We start from the raw sequence: 18,221 nt of genomic DNA, 5'->3' as shown, positions 1-18,221 counted from the left end.
TCCTTGAGCCTCTTCCACCTCCTTCCTCAGGTCAGCTGCTCAGATTCAGCTGGACTGTAAGCTCATGGGAAATCACGTCTTGTCCAAAGGTTTCTCTTCCTTTGTCTGTCAATGCGCTGACTTGACGTTTTGTTGGCAGCCTTCACAACACTTCACATTTCCTTGGAAAATGGTGAAAGCGATTTGTAGGTTCTCAGCACATATAATACATGGGTTTTCAAACCAGCTTTCTTAAAATTGCCAACAATATCTAGACTGGGTAAGACACTGTTTGTTTTTCAGTTGGTTTCCCTCAGAAGATATTACCAAATAATTATAAAGACCATAGGGATTTAGGTAGCAGTTCAGTGACCATAAATCACAAATATTCTGACAGGCTTGTCATTGCACAAAACATATATCCCAGATACGGCAATACACTGGAGTCATATTACTTCTCTCAGTCTGGTTTTTATATGTACAAGTTAAAAAATTCTTTGTGAATAGCTAGAGTTTTTGCCTCCCACCATCCATTTGCTGTTGTGCTGGTAACTTATTCCTGTCTCCCTCTGGGGCACCACCCTCCCACACTCACTCCATGTGCTCTGGTTGGGTTCAGCTACTGCTCAGCTCCAGGAGTAAACATATAATCTGAGCCTAAGCCAATCAGAACACTGCATTTCTCTGGCCTCTGTGATTGGCTTAAGAATGATCACACGACTCAACCAGACCGATAAGAGGCAATAAGACACTAAATGGAACTTCTGGGAGGGAAGGAAAGAGATATCCATGTGAGAGAGAAACATCAATCAGTTGCTTCCTGAATGCACCCCAACCAGGGATTGAACCAAAAACCTGGGCATGTCCCCAGACTGGAATAACATTTGAGACCCTTTGGTGCACAGGATGATGCTCCAACCAACTGAGCCAGGGCTTAAACAGGTTTTAATTGGGATTCTTTTACTTCAAAACTAAACAAAACAGAAAACTCTGAAGACCCCACCAGGTACCCTGATTTTAGGTTTAAAAATACATTCAGTGAGGGTAGAAGTGTAAACTGGATGATGCAACAATGAGTCTGCATTTCTACATTTCCTAAAGTAGCTAGCATATCCTGGCTTTACTCAGGCTTCCCAAACTGTGTGTGTGTGTGTTGGACTGACTGAATGAATGAATATACAAGGAAAGTCAAGAATAATTTATATCAAGTATTAGACAATCCCTGGGTTTCAAAGCAACAATCAGTGGAATTTGGAATCTGGAATCTTTAGGGCAAGTATGCAACTGCCTGTGAATGTTGAGTGAGCTGAGCCACAGAATAAAATGCCTGTGAGCAAGAAGGCTCTCAATGATCAGACTCTTGGCAAAGCCCCGTCTCCCTGAAAGGGAAGAGACAAAACCTAAGGGAAGCCTCCCATATTGCAGATGCACTCCTGAAGCAGTGACCAATCAGATTCGGGCTTTCAGAGTGACTCGCATCTCAGAGGGGTGTGAGGGTGTGGACTGAAAGGGGGCAGCATGAACTTCTGGAATAAACTCACGTGCAGCCTGAGGTCCATGGCAGGATGAAGCCGGCTTCCTCTTGACACTGGCCACTTAAGCATCCTTGGCAACTCAAAACTCTTTCATATAAGGAAGACCCAGGACTCCAAGGAAGAGGAGTCCTCACAAAACCTGGAAATGAAGGAAGAATCGACATGAGCAGGAATAGCTTTAGAATTGAAATTTGTAAACTGAGCAAAGTTTTGTGGTCAGCCTGTGTACTCAATCAACATCTTCCTCCCAGAGGTACAGGGCTCTTCCGGGGCTGCAGCCACAAAGGAAATGGGTCAGAGATTTCTTTGTACAAAGAAGTTGGGAATGAGCATGAGCAACTAGACACAAAGAATAGAAAACCAAAGAAAAAGAGTGAGGCCAGCCTTCGATTCAGCTCAGATACTAAAACTCCTCAGGCTCCTACATGTCCCAAAACTTCTTTCTTTGAACAAAAACTGGAATTCCACTGCTGGGGTTATATTCTTTTATCTTATCACTTTAATCTTATTCAAATACAGCTTTCCTTAAAAAGAAAATAGCTCAGACATTAAACTGTTGTCAGTCATCTGCTCCTTTGTGTGAAAGCTTTGTCACTATAGGGGGAAAAAGTGTGGTAACTAGAAACATAAACACCTGAGGAGAATGAGGAAGTGGGGTACGTTGAGGGGGGATGGTATCTGGGCAGGGGCACACTGGACTGGGCAGAGCACAGGCTTTGGAGTCAGAAAGACCTAGATTCAAATCTTGGTTCTATTACCTACTAACCGTTATCTTGGGCTAATTGCTTTACTTCTTTGAAACTTAACTACCTTCTTTGTGAAGTAAATATATATAAACTAGAGGCCCGGTGCACAAAAATTTGTGCACTCAGGGGAAGGGGGGGTCCCTCAGACCGGCCTGTGCCCTCTCGCAGTCTGGGACCCCTCGGGAGATAACGACCTGCTGGCTTAGGCCTGCTCCCGGGTGGCAGAGGGCAGGCCCAATCCCTAGGTGCAGCCCCTGGTCGGGCTCAGAGCAAGGCTGATTGGGGAGTTGGGGCGCCTTCCCCTGTCATGCACAGAGCAGGGCAGATTGGGAGGTTGCGATGCCACCCTCAGTCACGCTCAGGGTAGGGCTGATTGGGGGGTTGGGGCACCGCCCCCTGTCACACTCAAGGCAGGGTCAATGGGGAGGTTGCGGCGTCACCCCCTGTCACGCACAGAGCAGGGCCCATCAGGGGGGTTGGGGCTCCATACCCTGTCATGCACAGAGCAGGGTCAATCAGGGGGTTAGGGAGCTCCCCCCTGTCATGCACAGAGCAGGGCCGATCAGGGGGTTGAGGAGCTCCCCCCTGTCACTCACAGAGTAGGGCCGATAGGGGAGTTGGGGCACCGCCTCCTGTCACACTCAGGGCAGGGTGGATCAGGGGGTTGGGGCGCCGCCCTCTATCACCCACAGAGCAGGGCCGATCAGGGGGTTGGGGCACCGCCACTGTCACACTCAGGACAGGGCAGATGGGGAGGTTATGACTCTACCCCATCACACACAGAGCAGGGCCCGTAGCAGGGGCGGGGGGGGAGGTTGGGGCGCCGCCCTCTATCACCCACAGAGCAGGGCCGATCAGGTGGTCGGGGCGCCACCACTGTCACACTCAGGGCAGGGCCAATGGGGAGGTTATGGCTCTACCCCGTCACACACAGAGCATGGCCCGGGGGGGGGGGGGGGAGGTGGTGGGGGGGGTTGGGGCGCCGCCCTCTATCACCCACAGAGCAGGGCCCGTGGGGGGCGGGGGGGTTGGGGCGCCACACCCTGTCACGCTGATCCTGGTGCGGGAGGCCTCTCAGCTCCGCTGATCCCGGTGCTGGGAGGCGTATTACCCTTTTACTATATAGAATAGAGGCCTGGTGCATGGGTGGGGCTGGCTGGTTTGCCTTGAAGGGTATCCTGGATCAGGGTGGGGGTCTCCACTGGGGTGCCTGGCCAGCCTGTATGAGGGAATGATGGCTGTTTGCAGCTGGTCACACACCCTTCAGGGTGGGGGTCCCCACTGGGGTGCCTGGCCAGTCTGGCTGAGGGGCTGAGGGCTGTTTTCAGGCTGGGACTGAAGCTCCCAACCTCTCCTTTCTTTCTTTTTCTTTTTTTTTTTATTCTGGGCCAGCTTTAGCTCTGAGGCCTCGGCTGCTGAAAACAGGTTTCTGGCCTTTGTTTACCGTCTGTATTTGATACAATGTTGCGGTCTGGCTGGCTGAAGCCCTGCTGAGTAAAGCAGGTTTCTGGGGTTTTTTTAGCTTCTATATTCGCAACATAGTTGCTTAGAGTTGCAGCTGAGAGGCCGGCAAGTCAGGCGGGGAACGTTGGAGTTCTCCATCACTGAAGCAAGCAAGCCTCCCTCTTCGCATCAGCTGCCTGGCTGCTGGCTGCCATCTTGGCTGCCAGTTAATTTGCATATCTCGGCCCTACTCTGTGAGTGACAGGGGGATTAGCCAGTGGGAAGGGTAGCGGTCGTACGCCAATTACCATGTTTCTCTTTTATTAGTGTAGATACCTATCTCCAAGCCTTTGGTCAAAGCATCCTCTTTGTCTTGCCATTTGCTTGGCTAACTCCTGTCCAGGCCATGTGTCACCTGTGTCACCCCCTCAGGAAGACTGATGGGGAGGTGCCCCTTTTCAGGGTCCTGGAGCGTCCAACTGCATAGAGCAGAGGCTGCATCTGTAGCTCTTGCTCCTCTGTCCTGTGACCTTTCCCTCCAACTGGCTCCCTAAAATGAAAGGGTCTTAAGATCCAGGGTCTGTGTCTTATTCACCAGTGCACTCCCCATGCTTAGGAAACTTGAAGACATCAGGTTGGTGTCTGAAGGGCTCTCACCTAGGAGAGCTGGAAGCATTGCACTGGGGTGGGCTGAGGAGAGGCAGGACCCCAGCGGGAGGCTATTCCTCCACCACACGGGGAAACAACACAGGAAGAGCTGAGAGAGAGATGGGCGGCAACACTTCTCTCCTCAAACCAACTTCTTAGCCTGGTGCAGAAGCCTAAATGGAGACAAGGCAGGAATTATGACACTGGTATTAAACAAAGGCGAGGTAAAAAATATTGCATGGGGGCACTTGAGGTCCCTTCATAATGATGAAGGTTGCCATCCACAGTGGAGATAATACTGTCACAAAACATTAGAAATCAAATAACAAAGCACCAACATTTGTAAAGTAAAGCCATAGGAAATACGAAGAAAAATGACAAAAATATAAAAGTAATAAGGTTTTAATACACCTCTTTAGATCCCTCTCACATCAACTATATGAAAATAGATAAGGATACAAAATATGTGAACAATGTAATTAAAATTATGTCTTTCTAGGTAGTTAGGGTTCATTTATAAAAAACACCATCTTTTTGAATAAGAACAGATCCAGAGACAAATGGCAGGTGAGGGGGGGGCGAGGGTTAGAGAGCAACCAAAGGACTTGTTTGCCTGCATATTAGCATAACCAATGGACACAGACACTGGGCAGTGGGGGATTACCCGGGGTGGGAATGGCGGGGGCGGGAGGAGAAGGGGGTTCAAGCAGGGAAAAAGAAGACATACGTAAAACTTCAGACAAATAAAATTTTTTAAAAATACCATCTTTTAGGCATAAATTCCAAGAAGCTCTTATAACACAAACTACATTCTAAGATTCCAATACAATAAAACAATAAATAAGCATAGAAAGGCCAAACACTTGGAAATTAGAGGGGGAAACATCTCTCCTAATTAACTATTCAGTCAAAGATAATAAATAAATTACAATTGTCAAATACATAAAATAATAACATTAAAAATTAAAACTACAATACATTCAAAATTGTACCCACAGGAAAAGCCATAATCTCAAACATATTACCAAACAAACAAGAATAAAAATAAATAAGCATTCAACATAGAAAATTAGAAAGAGGAAAAATAAAAAAAAAGTTTAAGGAAAACAAACTCAAAAGACAGTAAGTTTGCAATCAACAAATAGTAGAATTAAATATTTTAAGAGTGGATTCTTTGCAGAAAAAAAAATCAATACAACTAATACATCATTAGGCAGCCTAATTAAGAATGAAGGAAAGCACAAAATTATAAAATTAGAAATGAAGAAGAAAATGCAAAGAAAAATCCAGAGATACAGAGAACATTTCGCCCAACACTGTGTTAGTAATTTTGAAAGAATATAATGTATGATTTTCAAAAGAAAACATAAATTACCCAAACTGCCAAGTTAAAAGGGAGAAAACCATCACAGGCACTAAGAAATATGTCCAGCAGCTAGCCTCTCAGCATCTCACATCTGCCAAAAACGACCCATAAAGTAGGTACCCCTCTCATCATCCTTCCAATTTCACCGATGATCAAACAGCAACATAGCTAATTAGTAACCAGACTGAAACCTGGGCCCAACCAGGCAGGCCGACTCATAAGCCACACCAGTGTGTCCCCAGACTGGAGGGTGCCAGTGCTGCTGGTCCAGGGACTGCACTTGGAGTGCCAGGCACGGTGCTCTCCTGCCTCCCAGCAGAGAGGTTCACTGTTGCTTAACACCTACCCCAAGCCAGGCAGTGTGCAAGATGCTCTATAGACTTGGCTCATTGAACTCCCACCTCCGTGGGGTAGATACTGCTTTAATTCCCATTTTACTAATGGGAAAACTGAGCTCGGGAGCTAGTGTTACCCTAAGACAGATCTAAGAGGCAGAGGCGGGATTCACACCCAGATCTGCTTTCTTCGCCTCTCACCAGGTTGCTGTGACCTGCTTGTCCTCAGAGGAACTGCCAGGTGTACTTACAGTGCAGCAGTTCATGGATGGAGAAATAAAACATTCCCCAACAAAACGAGGACGCCAGAGTCAATAATGACTTCAAAAATGTCACTACAGACTGTGGTGCGATCTTGTGCTTTTGATAAAGCTCTCAAGAGAAGATACATTATGTTAGTTTATCATTTTAAATAAATTCTCAACGAGCTATTTACCCGTCAGTCTGTGTCTGCAGAGACTGTTTTTGTAACATCAGATAACCAAACAATTAAGAGACTTTCAAAGGCTCTTAAATATGGTGGGAACTTGTAAACTTGAACTCCCAGGGACAGTAAATGTCACATCAAACACATTTCCTGTCTCCCCTTGGTTTCAACAGCTATAATTTGACACTCCTCACCATAGGCTAAGGACACCTGCCTTCCAGCAAGATGTGAAGGGAAAATTGGAGAACTGGGACATAGGTCACTTGGATTCTAGACCCAGTTCTCCTTGGATGACCTTGACCAAGTCAACATTTCTATCAGTTATCTATAATAATAAAAGCATAATATGCTAATTAGACCAGATGTCCTTCCAGACCACCTTCCGGATGAAACTGGGGCTGCTAGGGAAGCCTGGGTCCCAGGTGCCAGAGGGAAGCCGGTACTGGCAGCCGGGGGAAGGAAGGCCTACTCTTGCACAAATTTCGTGCATTAGGCCTCTAGTTTGTTAATAAAATGAGAAGGTTGAAATTAGAATATTGTTAAACGCTGTCAAAGCTCAAACATCCCATGGCTCCACGAATTGATGGCTTTGACTATGCGTAGCTTAATTCTTTACAATATACCAGTCAGGAAATTGCCTAGGCAAGTTTAGCCCTCAATAAATATTAGTTATCATTGTCACCATCATTATTATTTGATGAAGTTGGAAAGTCTATATAGAGATTTTCAAGCAGAACCAGGATCTAATATTTTACCATTAGAGGTAATTTTTTTATAAGAGTTGTAAAATATCTCAGACTGGAGAAGTGCTTTATGACAAGCTTCTGTTTTTAAGAGGCAGAAATATTTTTAAGAGTAAGACTCTTCAATGAGTCCCTGCATACACGATATTGAGTTTTTCTGGATGAAGTGAGGAATGGAGCAGGGATATCTGAGAGTTTTCCCACCAAGCATTTCCTTCCCCCTCACATGGGCCCCAAGGTACCGCCTCAAAAACCGAGGATTTAGAAGATCATTGAAAACTCATTTCTCTTTGGAGATTAAGATGAGTGGTTGGGAATGGAGAACTGTGGGGTGAGCACAGAGCAGGTCAGAATCTAGAATGGGAGAGAGAGAAAAAAATTAACGTTTTTTGAGAGTCTTCTGTCCACTGTGTATTTTATTAGATTCTTTAAATGTTCAATAAGAGGAAAGTGTTTACACTACATATGCTTAAAGAGGCACAGTGCCCATGCCATGGCTTTCCACAGCCAACACCTCTCCTTGTACACCAGATCCCAACTCCCTTCTCTACCTGAGACACTGCTCCAGCCGTCCTCCTGTCTCTCCTCCCTCAGTCATCTCCTGCCTGGATCACAGCCATAGCTCCCCAACTGCTCCCCCACCCATCTACAGAATGCTGACAGCCAAGCCACTCTGCCAGTAGTTTCCCATTAGGCTCCCAGAAAAAGCCAAGATCCTTCAAAGGCCACCAAGGGCCACATGATCTGGGCCTGACCCCAGCAGACCTCCTCTCCTGGTTTATTCCTTCTCGGTCTCTGCTGCAACCACACTGGATTAGGTTGGGCCCCTAATCTAACCTAACTGGTGTCCTGATAAAAAAGGAAAATGTGGACACCAAGAAAGACATGCACAGAAGGAGAACACCATGTGAAGCTTGAAGTTGTGCTGCCACAAGCCAAGGACCCACCAGAAGTCAGGAGGGAGGCCTGGACTGGACCTTTCCCTGGGGCCTCAGAGGGAGCATGACCTTGCTGACATCTGGATCTCGAACCTCTGGCCTCCAGCCCTGGGCCAATAAATTTCTGTTACTTATGCCACCCAGTTGGTGGCACTTTGTTATAGCAGCCCTGGCAGACTCATACACTTCCCCTGCTCTGCTTTTCCTTTTTTCCGTGGAACTTTCTATGCATCACATAATTTATTCACTTGTTCCTTTTACTGTCTACTGTCTATCTCCCCCTTCTAGTTATAATCGCTGAAGGGGCACAGATCTGGGTCCATTTTGTTCACTGACGTATAACATAGTAAGCATTAAGTGAATGCTTTCGAATGAATGAATCAATTTACCTCCTTTCTTCTATGGTGTCAAGAAACCATCATAAAATTCTACCTTACCCTTTTATGCCTTCCTCTCAGATTTATTTTCCTTAACTAACTCCCCCTCCTTCCTTACTCACTCTCACTGCCTGTCTTCCCACCTTGAGAGACTATAACAGCATGTTGATTTGGGCCTCATAATGAGAGACGTGTGGCCAAGAGGGTGCGATTATACTTGTGTTGCACATTTTTAATCCTCAGAGCTGCCCTCTGAGCAGACACTATAATCCCATTTTATGGATGAGGAACCCGAGGTTCACAGAAGTTAAGCAACATGCCCATAGCCTCCTGTGTATAAAACACTTATACATGTCGACCTTTCTCCTCCCCTCATTAGCATGGCAGCTTCTCAGGGGCAGGCTCAGCACCTTCACCTCTGTATCACAAGCTCGCAGGCCAGACCGGGCACACAGTAGGTGCTCCATGAGCACTGCCAAACTCTCCACTGTGACACAATGGTAAGCGCAAAACTGGACTATAACTCAGCCTGACCCACAGCCATGCCCTTGCCACAGAGCCCACCCAGCCAGCAGACCATGGGCCGCATCGTAGCTTCCTTTTGTTTTTACCCGAGTTTTTCAGAAGCATCATCTCCTCACCATTCATCCAAAACACCTTCCCACGCTCCCATCCCAGACCCCAAGAAACCATGTTCACAGCCCACTGGACACCCTCCCGTACACACATGTGCACATGGAGAGTTCTCATCTTTTATTTTTAAAAAACTTATTAAATCTATTTGACCATAGAAAGCTTACATCCCAGTGCATTATCCCCTTCATCTAGAATCTGCACTATTTTTTTTAAAAAAATCCTCACCCAAGGATATGTTTTTATTGATTTTGGAGAGAGAGGAAGTGAGAGAGAGAGAAACATTGATAGTTTTCCTCCTGCACAAGTCCTGATCAGGAGATTGAACCCACAACCTAGGTATGTACCCTGACTGGGAATTGAACCTGCAACCTTTTGGTGTACAGGATGATGCTAACCAACTGAGCTATCCAGCCAGGTGCTTTATATTTTTTAATGAGGTCTCATAAATTCATGTGTGCATCCTGCTTTTCTCATTCAGCAGTATTTCTGAAAACTCCTAGAGATGATTGGTTTGGCTCTAAATTATTCTTTTTATTGACTGCCTGAAATCACGATTCATTTAACCATATGTCATTGTTGGGTATTCAATTTACATCCAGGATTTTTTTTCCTTTTTGTTAATGTCATCACACTACCATCCTTTCATAGATATCATCTATGGATAGATTCCCAGGAGTGAGATCATTATATTAAAAAGCAAATTTATATATGCTTCTACTTGTTATAACAGAAATTTTCAAAGATATAAAAGTGAAGGAAATAGTATAATGATCCCCCATAAACCTAGGGCCACGCTTCAGCAGTCATCAAATCATGGCCAGTCTGGTCTCATCTAATCTTTCCCAACTTCCCCACAGTCTACATTATTTGGGGGGACAGATACTTCATTAGTTAATCTATAAATATTTCTGTCTGTACCTCTAAAAGTTGAGGACTCTCTTAAATAACATAACCACAATACCATTATCAAATCTAAAAAATACTAATAATTTCTATCATCAGTGTTCAAATTCTCTCAACTGAACCATAAAAGAATATTTTTACAGTTTGTTCAAAGCAGGATCTTAATAAGGTTTAAGAATTAAAATTGGTTACGTGTCTTATCTCATAGATCTCTTTTCATTGATAAATTCCCGTGTGTGTGTGTGTGTGTGTGTGTGTGTGTGTGTGTGTGTGTGTCTTCCTTGCAATATCTTGTTTGAAGAAACCAGGCCATTTGACCTGCACAGTTTCCACAATCTGCATTTTGCAAATTGCCTCACGACAACGTCATCTGTTCCCTACAACTGGTACTCCGGTGGATCAGATTCAGGTTGCAACTTTTTGTAAGACTTATAGGTAAGGCTGTGTGCTTCAGTCAGGGGCACACCATGTCTGGTTGTCTCTCTTTTGTGCTGTTAGCAGCCACTAATGAGCTTGCCTAGATTCAGCTCTCCAGTAGGAGTTGCAAATGGATGGTACCTTAATTCCATCATTCTTTATTTATAAGCGCGCGCGCGCACACACACACACACACACACACACACACACACACACACTGACAGCAATTCCCAGAGAAAGATTAAAGTGTGAACTGTGAGCAGCCAACACTTCAGGCAATGGGAGAAATGAGTCTCTCAGTCTTAAGAAGGGTACCTGGCCAGTGCACCACACCATCACTATACCACTCAGATGGCCTCATTCCTTCAAACCTGAGCCATCACACCTTAACCTGCCCTGATGGCTTGCTGTCCTTTCTGTCCTCTATCCGCTAGCAAAGCTACGTAACCTGGAGACAGAGGGGATCTGCTCAGTTTTGTGAAATGTACCTCTGGAGCAGTGGTTCTCAACCTTCCTAATGCCGCGACCCTTTAATACAGTTCCTCATGTTGTGGTGACCCCCAATTTCATTGTTACAAATTAAACATAATTAAAGCATAGTGATTAATCACAAAAACAATGTGTAATTATATATGTGTTTTCCGATGGTCTTAGGCGACCCTTGTGAAAGGGTCATTCGACCCCCAAAGGGGTCGTGACCCACAGGCTGAGAACTGCTGCTCTAGAGCTTTCCAGGGGTGGGCAAACTTTTTGACTCGAGGGCCACAATGGGTTCTTAAACTGGACCGGAGGGCCGGAACAAAAGCATGGATGGAGTGTTTGTGTGAACTAATATAAATTCAAAGTAAACATCATTACATAAAAGGGTACGGTCTTTTTTTTGTTTTCGTTTTATTCATTTCAAACGGGCCGGATCCAGCCCGTGGGCCGTAGTTTGCCCACGGCTGGCTTTGCCAATGAATCATTCTCAATTTGGGGGAACTGGGGTAATCTGGTGGATGAAACATGGCATCTCAGTGCATGTTAATTTTGCATGTCACTTATTATAAACAAAAGCAAGCAGCTTTATACAGGGTTAAAGGCTGGTAACATCTTTTCCTGTAAACTTCATATTTTTGGTTCATTTTTCTTCAGAAAACTTGATCTTTTCCATCTAAAATTTTTAGAAGCTCTTCAGATGTTAAGGAGAGCAAATCTTTGCCTATAACATATAAGTTATATATTTTTTTCCTATTTGTCATTTGCCTTTTTACTTTAATAGTTGGTGGGTTTGGTATTTTTGTGGGTTTTTTGTTTCATTTTTTTGTTTTGTGTTGTATGTTCAGCCCTTCAAAAAATTTTTATTCATGCAACCAAATTTATCAATCATTTTCATTATTGCTTTTGCATTCTGTCATAATTAGGTTTTCCTCACACCCAGGTTACAAAGCAATTAAACATGTTTTCTACTATTACTTGCGTGATTTTATCTTTTACCATATTTAAATGTCTGATCCATTCAGAATTTATCTGGGTATGAAGAATGGACCCAATTTTATTTCTTTTACATAACTGTCTGGCCCTCGTCACTTTGTTAATTATTAAACACTAGAGGCCCGGTGTACAAATTCATGCACAGTGGGGTCCTTTGGTGTGGCCTGCGGGGATTGGGCCAAAACCAGCAGTCCAATGTCACCTGCTGCTCCTGCCTGACACTCCTGTTGATCCTGCCTCACTGCACCTGATGCAAACTCGAGCCCAGTCAGTCCTGATCAGGAGAGGCTCACGCTGCCACAGGTGCACTCACCAGCTGTGAGCCCTGCATCTGGCACCCATCCCGAGGCGGGGGGTGGATCAGGACATGATCAGCCCTCCAGCAGGCAGTGGGATGCCCCCGCAGGATCTGGATCCGTCCCACTGGCTTTTGCGCAGGTTGCCAGGAGCCACCTGGGGGCCGCTTTTATATCATTTCCTTGCAAAGCATCTAGGGAAGGGAAGTAGCCGCGGTGCCCAAGGCTGACTTCCAGGAGGCCAGTGGCACTGTCAGGATCATGCTGGCAGCGCCTGGTCCATTGGTGCCTGGCCCCTTCACCAGAGATTGGACTTCCAGGACTACTGAGGGAGTGAGTGGCTGCTGCCATGCTGGTGGGCCACCAGGATGAGGTCAGTCAGCTGAGTGGCACTTCCACTGTGGGAGCGCACTGACCACCAGGGGGCAGTTCCTGCATTAAGTGTCTGCCCCCTGGTGGTCAGTGCGTGTCACAGCAACCGGTTGTTTGGTTGTTCGGTCGTTCAGTTGCTTAGGCTTTTATATATATATATATATATATATATATATATATATATATATATATATATATATATTAAATAACTTGCCTTTCCCCCCAACTGATTTTAGATGCTGCCTTTATATACTTACTAAATTTTCATATGCAATTTGACCTATCTGAGTTTTTATGTTCTCTTCCAGGGGTCAGTATATCCTTCCCAAACACCAATATTGTTTTAATATAGGGGAATCAAAATATTTTTTAATGTTTAGTACAATTAGGCCCCTTATTTGTGTTCTTCATCGGAGTTTTCCTGGCTCTTCTTGCTTTTTAGTTTTTCCAAATAAACATTAAATCAAGATTTGTAGCTGCAGAAATAATTTCTGATCATATTTTTATTGGCATTGCATTTAATTTGTTCATTAATTTAGGGAAACTGACATTTTTGTGATGTTGAGCTTTCTTAGCCATGAATATGGTACATATTTTCATTTGCTCAAGTCTATGTTTAAGTCTTTCAAGGGTGTTGTACAATTTTCCTCATATAGGTTTTGAACTTTTCCAGTCAGGTTTATACTTAAGTATTTTCTTTGTTTTTTTGTTTATGGTTTTGTTTTTTTTTAATATAGTTTATTGATTTTTTTACAGTGAGGAAGGGAGAGGGATAGAGGGTTAGAAACATCGATGAGGGAGAAACATTGATCAGCTGCCCCCTGCACACCTCCCACTGGGGATGTGCCTGCAACCAAGGTACATGCCCTTGACTAGAATCGAACCTGGGACCTTTCAGTCCACAGGCCAACGCTCTATCCACTGAGCCAAACCGGTCAGGGCTGTTTATGTTTTTTTAAAAATGTGACTTCATTGATTTTAGAGAGGAAGAAAGGGGGAGGGAGAGAGAGAGGAGAGAGATACACCAATGTAAGTTTTGTTTTAAAATATTGTCAGTGATTTTTTATGTTTATTTTCACCAGCTTTATTGAGGTATAATGGACAAATAATTTTGTGTGTGTGTTAGCAAACTTCAAGTAAACAACACAATATTATCTATAGTCACCATGCTGTACATAGATCCCCAGAGCGTATACATCCTATAAATGAAAGGTTATAATTCCTGACCAACATCAGCTCAACTCCCCAACCCTGCCCCCCAACTCCTGGAAACCACCATTCTATTATTTCTATTAGTATGACTTTTTTTCTTATTAAATTCCATGTATAAGTGAGATCATACAGTAATTGTTTTTTCTCTTATTTCACTTGGCATAGTGTCCTCCAGGTTCATCCATTTTGTCACAAACAACAGGATTTCCTTATTTTTAATGGCTGGATAATGTGTGTGTGTGTGTGTGTGTGTGTGTGTGTGTGTGTATCACATTTTCTTTATTCATCCATCGATGCACACTTAAATTGTTTCCATATCTTGACTATTGCGAATAATGCTGCAATTAATATGGGAATGCAGATACCTCTTTAAAATACCGATTTCATTTTTTTCAGCTATAAATCCAGAAGCAAGATTTCTGGATCATAGGATAATCTATTTTTAAATTTTTGAGGACCCTCCATACTGTTTCCCAAAGGGACTATATCCCATAGTACAAGTGGTCCCTTTTCTCTACACCCTCAACAACTTGTTATCTCCTGTTCTTATTGTTTTTATAACAGCCATTCTAACTGATGAGAGGTGATATTTTATTGTGGATTTGAGTTGCATTTTTCTGATGACTAGTGGTGTGGAGTACCTTTTTATGTACCTGTTGGCCATTTGTATATCTTCTTTGGAAAATGTCTAATTCAGGTTATTTTGTCAATTTTTAATTGGATTATGTCTTGACTTATTACATATTGTTTTTGTGATTAATCACTATGCTTTAATTATGTTCAATTTGTAACAATGAAAATACATCCTGCATATCAGATATTTACATTACGATTCATAACAGTAGCAAAATTACAGTTATGAAGTAGCAACGAAAATAATTTTATGGTTGGGGTCACCACAACATGAGGAACTGTATTAAAGGATCGAGGCATTAGGAAGGTTGAGAACCACTGATCTAAACAGTAGTTCCACTGTGAATCAGATATACACTCACTGATGCCCAGTTTGCCTGGAAAGGACTTCATATATTTTAGAAATTAACCCTTTATTAGATATATGTCTTTCAAATATTTCTCCCATCCCATTGATTGCCTCTGTATTGTTTCTTTTGCTATACAGAAGCCTTTTAGTGATATAATCCCACTTGTCTGTTTTTGCTTTTGTTGCCAGTGCTTTTGGTGCAATATCAAAAAAAAAAAAAGCATGCAAAAGTATCTCTATTCAGAGATGACATAAAGTTATATATTAAAAATCCTTTAAAATTAAAAAAAAAGATTAGAGCTAATAATGAGTTCATCATGCCGTGGGATACATGGCCAATATAGATAAGTCTATTGTGTTTATACACACTAACAATGAATAATTCAAACATAAAATTAAGAAAATAATACCATTTACAGTAGTATCAAAAGAGAATATACTTAGGAATAAATTTAACCATGGAAGTGTAAGACTTGTGCACTGAAAAAAAAAACATTATTGAGAGAAAATTTAAATGGCCTAAATAAATGGAAGGACAGCTTGTATTTATGGATTGGAAAACTTAATATTGTTAAGATGACAATATTTCCCAAATTGATCTACACATTAAATGAAATCCCTGTCAATATTATAACGGACTTTGTGCACAAATGAAGAGCTGACTCTAAAATTTATATTAAAATACAAGGGACTCAGAATATCCAAGACAATCTTTAAAAGAAGAAAAAAGTGGAAAACATACTTCCTATTTCAAAACTTACTACAAAGCTGTAGTAATCAAAACAGTATGATTGGCATAAGGATAGACTTAAAGATCAAAGGATTAGGGAGTCCAATAATAAACCATACACCTACTGTCAATTGAGTTTCTTATATCAAATATAAAAATTAATTCAAAATAGATCAAAGATCTAAGAGTATTTGCTCAAACTATAAAGAATAGTATAAATCTCCATGATTTTGAGTTTGGCAAATATTTCTAAAATGACACCAAAAGAGTAAGCAATAACAACAAAAATATAGATAAATTAGACTTCATTAAAATTAAAACTTTTGGGTTTCAAAGGGCACTATCCAAAAAAGTAAAAATACAAACCACAGAAAGAAAACATGTTTACAAATTACACACTTGATAAGGTATAATATCTCTATTATACAAAGAACTCTTACAACTCAACAATAAAAAAGACAACTCAATTATAAACTGGATAAAGAAGTTGAATAGACATTTCTCCAAAGAAAATATACCAATGGCCAATAAGCACATGAAAAGTTTCTCAGTTGTCATTAAGCATCAGGGAAATTCAAATCTAAACCACAGTGAGATCCTACCTCATACCCATTCTGATGGCAATGATAATAATAATAATAATGATAATAATGATAATTATAATAATTATAATAATAATAATTTTAAAAGAAAAATAACAAGGCCCAGCCGATGTGGCTCAGTGGTTAAGTATCATTCCATGAACCAAGAGGTCCCAGGTTCAATTCCTAGTCAGGGCACATGCCCAGATTGCAAGGCTCAATCCCCAGTAGGGGGCATGCAGGAGGTAGCTGACTGATGTCTCTTTCTCTCTTGATGATATTTTTATCTCTCTATGCCTCTCCCTTCTTCTCTCTCTCTCTCAAATCAATAAAAATACTTTTTTTCAAAAGTAACAAGTTCTGGTCAGGATGTGGAAAAATTATAACTGTCATACATTGCTGGTGAGAATGTAAAAATATAAATGGTGAAGCTGTTTGGGAAACAGTTTGACATTTCTTCAGAAAGTTAAACAAAATTACCATAAGACCCAACAATTTTACTCCTAGTATACTCTAGAGAGTTGAAAATATATGGTCTATAAAACCTCGTACACAAATGTTCACAGCAACATTATTCATAATAGCCAAGAAGTGGAAGCAACCCAGTGTCCATTAATTTATAATGGATTCCATTTATATGAAAAGCCCCAAATAAGCAAATCCACAGATATAGAAAGTAGTTTAATGGTGGCCAGGGAGTGGTGGCTAATGGGTTCAGGGTGTCTTTTGGGAGTGATGAAAATGTTCTGGAATTTGATAGCGGTTTTAGTTGCACAATCTTGTGCATATACTTAAAACTATTGAATTGTTCAATTAAAAATGGTGAGTTTAATGGTAAATAAATTATATCGCAATAAAATTTTAAAAACAAAAAACAAGAGGGAGCCTTGCACAGACCAATGATGAAAATGTACTATAAATTCAGGAGTGAAGCTCAAACTCTGGCCTGGAGAATAGAGAAGAATAGGTTAAACTGAGCCTGGGAAAGCACGAAGGGGCAAAGATCTCTCTCATACATTGTTGGTGTCGGTATAAACAGGTACATTCATTTAAGTAAGTGATTTAATAGTATTTATCAAAAAAAGGAAATACAACATCCAGCCTATGATGCAGGATTTTCATTTGTAGGAATCTAAAATCAATGTGTGGCTGGCACAGTTAGTACCCAGTGAATGTTCTTCCTATTACAAAGATGATAATCATAGGGAGAAACAATAACTTATGCAATTAACTCCTGCAGCCAATTCAGCTCTCACTTCTGCTTCTTTTTGTAAAAATAATAAGACAGTGTTTATGCCACAGGGTGATATGACCATGGAATCTCTGCTCTTTTAATCTTTACAAGCTGCATAAAATGGAAGGTTCTCCCCTAACATATGAGGTCATTTCTAGAGATAAGGAGCAGATACTAACAGAAGAGTTAAAGATTCTCATGTAGAATTCCACCTCTTGTAAAAGTAGGGGTGGGAGTCGAAGGGAGGAAGCAGATTGAGTCTTAGCCAAACCCCATGAACCTGCAAAGCCAAGAAATATCCAGAGCGATTTATGCACGAAGCCTCATGAAAATCAGCAGTGACTGTACAGCAAATGACAAACCCAATGAGTACTGAAAGAAGTGCCTAAGTGAACCTACACCTTTTTTCCCTTTAATTCTTTCTCCAACTGGGAACTACCTTTCAATGGGCAGTGCTATTATTTATAAACACTGTGCTTTGTTCATCCAGAAAAGAGTTCTATCAAAGCAGAAAACACCCAAGGAGAAGACCATCACACCAGCCTACTTTTCCAATTAATCATACCCAAGCCTTTCAGCATATAGACATATCCTAAAGTCAACTTGCCCGAGTTGCAGGGAGAGAGAAATAGCTTCTGAAATCCGCCTCATAACTCGAAAGATGACAGCTAACCCTCCAAGGATGCTCAATGCCTTCATACTCCTTGGAGCTGGTCCTATGGGAGCAGGGAGTATCCATTAGCCCACCTGCCCCTAACCCCCAGATCCCAACCTCTCACCCACCCAGTAGGTGAGAGATGGTGGGGAGACAGGGATTGTGACATAAGCAAATGGCCTCAGGCTGATAT

This window comes from Myotis myotis, unplaced genomic scaffold (genome assembly GCF_014108235.1).
Source record: "Myotis myotis isolate mMyoMyo1 unplaced genomic scaffold, mMyoMyo1.p scaffold_m19_p_13, whole genome shotgun sequence".
Classification (NCBI taxonomy): Eukaryota; Metazoa; Chordata; class Mammalia; order Chiroptera; family Vespertilionidae; genus Myotis; species Myotis myotis.
Note: the sequence above shows the minus strand (reverse complement) of the source record.